The sequence below is a fragment of the Ostrinia furnacalis genome, unplaced genomic scaffold (assembly GCF_004193835.3).
Source record: "Ostrinia furnacalis isolate ACB-3 unplaced genomic scaffold, ASM419383v2 OfSCF0397, whole genome shotgun sequence".
In the NCBI taxonomy this organism is placed as follows: Eukaryota; Metazoa; Arthropoda; class Insecta; order Lepidoptera; family Crambidae; genus Ostrinia; species Ostrinia furnacalis.
The window spans coordinates 121102-130185 of NW_021130636.1; the positions used below are offsets into that span (position 1 = coordinate 121102).

A 9084-nucleotide genomic window follows, 5' to 3' on the forward strand; every position below is an offset into this window, starting at 1 on the left:
ACCGTTGTTTATTTGATTAAGGCTGAGTTGCACCATCTTACTTTAACTTTGACAAACGTCAAAAATCTGTTAAACTCCATACAAAAAGCACCGGTTATTGTTACGGTTTAAATAAGGTGGTGCAACTCATCCTAAGTTACGCTGTTAATAATTGTATTAATAATACTCGTATATCAAGGTGAAATAAATGACTGTATGTATAGTAAAGTAAGTAATATAGTAATTCTTAGCTGCAGATACATTTTAAAGATTTTTTCCTCTACTCAACATAAGTGTACCTAATTTAATCATATTTCTTGACCTACAACACTACTACTACAGATTACTGCAGACCATGAGCTTACTCATTAGAACTGCCACTAACGTCTTCGTTTGATAGTTTCAACCTATCTCTTACTAAAATTTAAGAAAACAGTAATTCTGATTAACTTTATTAATAGTATAGCACATCAAACTATACATTTTTGTTACAAAACAGCCTGTAATACAACCAGATAAGACCCCCCTGTGATTAGCTTGATGTGTCGTCCTAAAGTTGCTATTTAATTTATTGATTTTAACCAACATTTTATTCGCTAAACCAAATATTACCGTGAAATGAATGAAAGCTATAACTCCTGGGCACCCCCCGTGCTGTCAACCGAAGAAAATACGAGACAGCGAATATATCACGCGACGAAAACCATTTGATTGCAGCCCTGATAAAACTGCAATCGGAATGCACCGCATCGGGAATGTAAGGCTGCGTTCAGCTAGGAGGGTAGAATTGGTTAACAGATCCTTTCATCCTTCTAGAAGTCCCGTGCAAGATGTAGAGTTTAAACGATGGAACGCTACAAATCTCGGTATTAAAAGTCCTATCATTGATCGCGCGTCCTGTCATTGGCCTATGCACGCGCAGTGATCGCCATCGCCGACGCGATCTGCACGCGTTGGTTTGGTTGAAGCTTTATGCATCCAGTACCTTATATCTAGGTGTCATAGTCAAAGGTCGATATGCAGTCTCTTCGCGGAATTACTAGTTTATCCTAGGTTTGACCAAGGCCTTCAGGCAAACCCCGAAGTGAATTCTAATTTCGGCCTTTGACTAAGTCAAACCTAGAAGTGCCTAAACTGTTCAGTCAAACGTCGAAACTAAAATAATCTGTATCGGGCTTTGCCTAGTCAATCCTAGAAACGACTGGCAGACTCTGTCAGAAGTAGACAGCAAATAGAAAACCGGCCAAGTGCGAGTCGGATTCGCTCACGAAGGGTTCCGTGCGACTCTGTTCTTGTATGGGAGCCCCCCTTCTAATATTTCTTTTATTTTAATTTTATGATTTATTTTTAAAGTAGGTAGATATGCAACTAATTTTGTGAATATTTCAAGGGTTCACCTGTTTACGTTTTATTATCGAGCAGAAAACTGCAAAAAGTCACGTTTGCTGTTTAGGAACCCCCCTTAAATATTTAAGTATTTTATTGAATTATTTATTTTTAAAGTAAATAAAAACTAAATCTTTTGAAAATGATTCGTGAGATACTAGCCTGGTGACAGACAACATTTGGCGAAGTCATAGTTAGGGTCCCGTTTTAACTCTTTATCCTAAGGTAATAGAACCCTAAAAATTAGTAATTTCAAGATCGGTCTAGAAACACTCACAAACAACCACAGTAAATAATTTTAGTTACTCGTACCTTCACCTAAAGAACCGACCGTAACGCCTATGCAATAAATTCGATATCAGAATGAAGTATAGTTTAGTTTAAAGTCTTAATTGACGTTTGACTAGTCAAACCCCGATTTCAATAAATTGAGTTTCGACGTTTGCCTGACCTAATTAGTTACTCCTAGGTTTGACTAACATTCTTTAGTCAAAGGCCGAAATGTTTGGGCTTTGACTAAGACTTCTAGTCAGACCTGAGGATTGACTAGTCAAACCTAGGAGTGCCGGAGCTTCGAGGTTTGACTATAACATAGGCATATAAGCCATTCTCACCAGGGATACTCATGGTCTATAGCAGATTTTTTTTCGCTTTTGTGAAGAAAAATGCCATAATATCATTGTGTTTACTTAAATGGTTTTAACTTATCGATTCTCGTCGCAAGCTGTGAACGTCATTGCACTATAATTAGATTTTGATAATTTCTTGGACGAAAATAAAATAGTACCTTACTTATTCTTTTTGCATATCACACAAAAAATCATCACACTCCTGAAAATCGGGAAAAGGGCAGTTGTTTAAAATAAGAAGAAAGGAAGGTGGGCGGTTAAGAAATAGGACCATATAATTAACTTTTAAAAAAAATAAAACCGACTTCAAATGCGTGAACACAAAAAAAAACTAAAAATTGAAAATATTGCGTATAAAAAAGTTCATCCCCAATTTTCCACCCTTGGGGGTGAAATATTTTCTTCAAATTCGCATGAAACCACCCTTTTGATAATACCTATTCAACAAAAAAATAATCGTTCAAATTGATTTATAATCGGCGGAGATATTGCGTATAAAAAAGTTCATCCCCAATTTTCCACCCTTGGGGGTTGTTTTTTCTATTATTAAATTTAAATGGGACCACCCTTGAGGTATTACCTATACGCAGAAAAAAGATTTGTTCAAATCGGTTCATAATTGGCGGAGTTATCGCGTAACAAACATAGAAAAAAAAAACATACGGGTCGAATTGAGAACCTCCTCCTTTTTTTGAAGTCGGTTGAAAATTAGTACCTAGGTATGTGTATTTCTAGAATCTAGGGCATTATTCATTTGTTTGCTAGCTTTAGTTAATCCTTTTTCTCCAGCCAGTTATTGCCCTAAAAGTACCAAACAGATTATTTTCGTTGTCACTGTAAATCCCGCAGACGAGTATAATCAAACATTAAAGGCAGTGTCCAGGCATTGTCTGCCGCCGCCATAATTCAGGCTATGCAATTAGTGGTTTAGGTGATAACAGGGCATTGGGCGTTGCTGGTCCGCTTAAAATGCATTATTTAAGGGGCGAGTAGGATTCCAACTTAGGTATTCAATTTTTTTTTATTTCTTTCCTAAAATAATGACCTCAACGAAATATGACAGCCAAGAAACAAAATAAAGGTTAGAGAGACATTTTTTGACAATTTTAAAGCCGTAGAAATTCGGATTGACTGACTGATTGACGAATAGGGTTTCAAGGCTAGATCAAGGACTGTTTTTTAGGAAAGTTGGGCATTGAAATCATCAATTTGTATGCACAAACATGATCATTTATGTAATAGATCATAATAACCCACCATCTGGTGCATTCGGGTAAAACATAGGACGTTTATTGTTGTCACAATGTCGATGATTTTGATTTTACCGTATTCAGTGTGATTTTCCTCTCTAGCTCTACAAAAAACTTGTTACGTATTTTATTTATTTATACGCCATTATTATCAACTAGCTTTCCGCCCGCGGCTTCGCCCGCGTGGAATTTTGTCTGTCACAGAAAAACTTTATCGCGCGCGTCCCTGTTTCAAAAACCGGGATAAAAACTATCCTATGTTCTTTCCCGGGACTCAAACTATCTCTATGCCAAATTTCATCAAAATCGGTTGCGAGGTTTAAGCGGGAAAGCGTAACAGACAGACAGACAGACAGACAGACAGACAGACAGACAGACAGAGTTACTTTCGCATTTATAATATTAGTTGGGATTCTTTGTAATTAGCATGATGATTGTTTTATCCACAACTCACAATACAATTAGGGTTAGGTAATAATAACGAATTGCTGTTCCGCGCAAAATTCATAAATTAGTGATTTGTAGCTGGTTTTTCAAACTGTTATTTATGTTTAACTGTGGATTGGACTACAGATAAGTAGGTATGTGTATTTTATTTTATATCGTCTGTGTTGTTATAACTAGAGTCAACAAAACCGTAATGTCAGAATGTATGAAAAGTGACTAACTTATCCTAAGAAGCACAAATCTCATCAATAAACAAAAATACTCGTAATACTTACTTATAGATACTTAACACTTTTTAGCTCATATTGCAAAGATCATAAAAATCTTTAACAAAGTAGCTTTTGTAATGCTCCAATAAACTTACGAGCACAAATTGATCGCGCGAAGACTGAACCTTCAACCTTGCTCTAAAAGTAAGTGGGACGGCATTATACGAGAGGGAAACATGACACCTCCATTAGTAGCTGCTCGTTGTAGATGGCGCACTAAGCGGCGACTCCTTTCTAGTGCTCCGAGAAAAATGTGTGTACCTAACTGCACGACAGTTGCTGAATATTGTCACTTGACTTTTGGTGAATATTGAATAGGTGGCACTATTTTATTATTGTTATATTTATTAGAATAAAACAAATAATATTTTTGTTTTAACATAAACGTATTAATGTTACTCGGTAAACGAACGAAAATTACTTGCTTGCGGATTTTGGACTATCTTTTTTTTTAAATATGAAATTAATTAAATACCCCTTTTTATACTTACTTCACTCGAAATAGACGATTCCGTTCTAACAATCTATGGATTTTTTTATTTCGATCCAAATTCTTTAGTAGGTCCGTTTCAGGGTATCTACTTACACTTGCTCTATGCAGTTGCACTATATTTGTTAAAAATAGATTAAAACTTAGGTAACTGTTTTCTGTCTTTACTTCAAATCAGAGTCAATGATACTCAAGTTATTTGTTGGCAACATTATCAGTTTCTATTATGGTTAGGTATACCCAAACAAACGTGTACCACAGATTACTCAATAGTTAATCATACTCCCGTTCTCTCAAGTGGCGGGTCTTTGAAGCTGGACACGTCCGCGAACAATTAATATGCTAATCCGATTAGTGCCAGGTGTGGGGCGCTAGTGGATCCACAATAATCTGCAAACAATCATGTTACGGTGTTTTGAGGCACCGGTGATACATTAGGGTGAACTCGCCGTGTGTAGTTGCGATTGGTGTCAGTTTGCAAAAAATAGTTTTACCTATGGTCAGGTCGTCAGTGTATTTGTGTTGTTGTTGTTGATGAGAACACGAACAATAAGAAAAATTGAAATGTTTTACTGTAGTTTAATGCTCGTAATGAAATATCGATTCATAATATTATTATATGAATCTTTTACATACTTACTCGAATTCCAATGGGTTATTGTCGATTCGCCACAAAAGATTCCTTATATTGAAAGTAATAAGACGAATTTACACTTGCTTTTTTCATATGACGATTTTTTTTTGGCAAATCGACAATAATCCATTCCAATAGCTCACCGACCCAAAGTGTGTCTTGGCCTCAGATAGGAGATGTCGCTATTTGCTACGGTCTTTAAAATAACAAAATGAAAGTGTAAAAATATACCATTGACTTTATGATTTACTTTTGTATAACCAACTAACCCCCCTAGCGCACAAAAATTTATCAACCGCGTTAAAACGCACGGAAATCATAAAACTTAATTTACATGGACGCCATATCGCACATATTGCGCTATATATTTTTTTCATTTCTATTGCTACGGTCGGTTAAAGCCTTGTGTAATTAGGAGTTATGGAAACGCCAAATTTTCCCTTTTACGACTGGGGGTGCACAGTTAAAGGATTTTGTATGCGTAACGAATATAAAATTAAACATTCGGATTTTAAAACGGTGGCCCGTTTTACTATGGCAGGGGTGCGGAAGCGGTCTCGAGTGACGACACGTTCGTTTGACACCCCTGGTTGGAAACAAAAGAGGAATATACCGCCAGAAACTTATTCTACTTTTAAATTACTTACGCCTAAATTGTTATGTTCAATGTGTTCACGCAAAGAATAATTGCGTGTTAAGATATTGCAGGCGTTTTAAAGACTCATGTCTATTATATTTTTTATCTATATTTTATCGACATGGATTTACTTGGAATTAGCCGTCTTTATTACCTTAAAACAAAAGATTCCAATCAAAAAATACTTTAGACGTACCTACATTCATCGTGATAAAAAAGGCCTTAAATAAATTAGGACGTGGGATTAAAGTACCCAGCATTATCTTTACAGTTCAACTACATTATCGCAAATTTCTGAATCACTGGTCACTAAACGCCAATATCCGTGGACCCATTTGACTAAATACATTCTACGTCATTCGCCAAGTGGCGGGGGGTCTGCATATTTTGGTTGTTTTCTGACCAGTTTTATTAGAACTACTAGCTTTCCGCCCGCGGCTTCGCCCGCGTGGAATTTTGTCTGTCACAGAAAAACTTTATCGCGCGCGTCCCTGTTTCAAAAACCGGGATAAAAACTATCCTATGTTCTTTCCCGGGACTCAAACTATCTCTATGCCAAATTTCATCAAAATCGGTTGCGAGGTTTAAGCGGGAAAGCGTAACAGACAGACAGACAGACAGACAGACAGACAGACAGACAGACAGACAGACAGACAGACTTACTTTCGCATTTATAATATTAGTTAGGATTAGGATTTGAGATGTATTTTTTCAATAGATACTGAACGTAGTGGTGGGTCAGTTGAAAGTGGACGAGCATTGGCTGGGAATGACACAAGAAATGAAGTGGAAGTGATATCTACCAATGGATCCGTCATTTGCAGCGGTCAGCGCTACGCTAAGTACGGTTCGTTGCATATTTCATAACAGAATATAATGTAGGTACCTATTTACAACCAGCACAATAAATTTATATATCGTTGCAAATTAGACCTACCTTAAGAATGGTATTTTACGCAGACGCATTGTCCATAAAAATTAAGTGTGATATCAATGACTATGACTTCAAAAAAAAAGTATTAGGTGTCAGATAGAAGTAGGCCAAAGCCCAAAAACGGTTATCTATTGTTTTATCTTTATGTAAGTAAGCATAAGACGAGTTATATGTATCAAGTTCTTAACAGACGATATCACCAATACCTCCCTCAAACCTTTTCAGCCTTAATAACCACTAAAAGACCAATAAAGTCTAAAAAAAAGTAAAAAAAGGCATAAACAAAACCAAACAAGAGTGCATCACGTTGCCTATTCGCATTACCCGGACAGAGCCATTAAAATTCCATGTAAAGATATATCTTCCCATTACAGAGCGGGACAGGTGTTGTTATTTTTGCGCGGGAAATTGGACGGCCACTTTAATTTTGGATACATTACCTTGATACATGTGTCCTGCGGCGGGATGGGTTTATGCTACACGGAGCCATCTAAATATAACTCAAAGGTGACTGACTGACTGACAGACATAGTGATCTATCAACGCACAACCCAAACCACTGGACGGATTGGGCTGAAGGCATGCAGGTAGATGTTATGACGTAGGCATACGCTAAGAAAGGATTTTACGAAACTCCACCCCTAAGGGGGTAATAAAACGGGATCCACGCGTACGAAGTCGCGGGCGGCCGCTAGTCTAATTATAAACTGGCACTTTTGTAAATGTAATAAATAGGGAAAAAAATTGACTTAAAATGAATCTCAACTGAACTGTCTCAGTTTAAGTTTAACGCTGACTATATTATTCTTCTTGAAATGTTTACATTTCAAACAGAAGAATAAAACGTAAACGTAGTCGTGAAACGTATCTTTAGATACGTTTTCTCAAATCACTAGATAGATAAATTCAGACCTGTGTCAATGTTGTATTTGTCATGAGGATTATCTATTGCCACTGACTATTATGGGTAGTGGGGTGACTGATGATGGACTTATGGGAAATGGCATACCTACAGATTACACAATTTTATTCCTTTCTGGTTTGCGCCAAAAAGTAGCCTAGTCCTTCTTTCTTTCTACTTCTGTACAAAAATTCACGTAAATTATTTCAGCGACTCAAGTGAATTGCAAACAGACAAACAAATTAACTTTCGCATTAATATTGGTATCGATAAATTTTCCGAATGACAATGCATTATTTTACAGTTTTTTCATAATGCTTGGCTATTTACGGTATAAACCCTTCCCTGCCTAAAATCGCATCCGAAGTCCTGCTGGCCGACTGAAAAACAACACGTCATGCTCACTCTTTAATCCTCACTGAACTCTCAATCTTATGCGTTTGTTCATAGAGTTCAAAAATGCTAATGTATTTATTTGTTTGACTTTGAGCGGGAATTGAGAAAATATGAAAAACATACTTTGTGCTCATTTCAGTAGGGTTTATAATTGGTTGTTATTGTTGTTGATTGTCATAAAGTAGCAATTAGCAATAGTGCGGATTTAAATTTTTTCCATTGCCTAACGTATTGTTACCTAAATGTTAAATTACTGAGGTATTCCATTGCTAAATATTTTTCTTTCTTTTCAGGTAAGATATCCAAAACGAGTTGTAAATGATCGCACCAACAAAATTACGGAAGGTAATAAAAAACACAAAATAAATTATTAATTATATTTTTTTTAAATAAATAGGGTAGGGTTACTTACTTTTTAATAAAATTCTAAAAATATACTCACCACAGACTTGGACTTGGCAAAAAAAATCTTACGAAACATGTCGCTGTGACGTCACACTCGCCGCGCGTCTATCAATAGCCGGCGTTAGATAGCAGCGTACTATTTCGCCCGCTCTCACAACAGCAGAGTGGCGCAGTGGAAGCGTGCTGGGCCCATAACCCAGAGGTCCGTAGATCGAAACTACGCTCTGCTAAGTGGTTGAAATTCTTTTTGTTTTTTTTTTCTTTTGGTTTTTTATTTATGTACTCACAGTAATTATTTTTTCCGTAAAATTCCACTTTTTAATTTTATTAAAAATAATTTATTGAAGTTATTATTTTCATAAAACGCCTAATTTTATAAATATTGCCCGTTTTCGCCATAAATCCCTAATTTTTAAGTGACCCCCTATGTAAACGAAATTCCTGTTAGGTGTTACCATAGGGCTCACTTAAACATTAGGGATTGATGGTGAAAACGGGGATAAGAGTTTTATTTATTTATTCATTAGAATTTAGAATGGAATTTAACTTTTTTTGTTACATGTATTATTAAATATTAATTTGCAAGTAATGTAATGTAAACCTATTAATTTTGACTAAATCAACCATACACAAAATTATAAATACTTATCAAATAAATAAACACGTAAGAAGCTATGGAAACATTGTATGTATTTATATGTATGTATCTATTGAAATCTATTTATTT

General features: G+C 36.0%; 1 non-coding gene across 1 annotated transcript; it reads left to right on the top strand.

Annotated features, from left to right (window-relative positions):
• Window positions 1–8515: 8515 nt before the first annotated feature.
• On the top strand, window positions 8516–8587 carry TRNAM-CAU (transfer RNA methionine (anticodon CAU)). The gene has a single exon. It is a non-coding gene; the product is annotated as a tRNA-Met (tRNA).
• The last annotated feature ends 497 nt before the right edge of the window (window positions 8588–9084 follow it).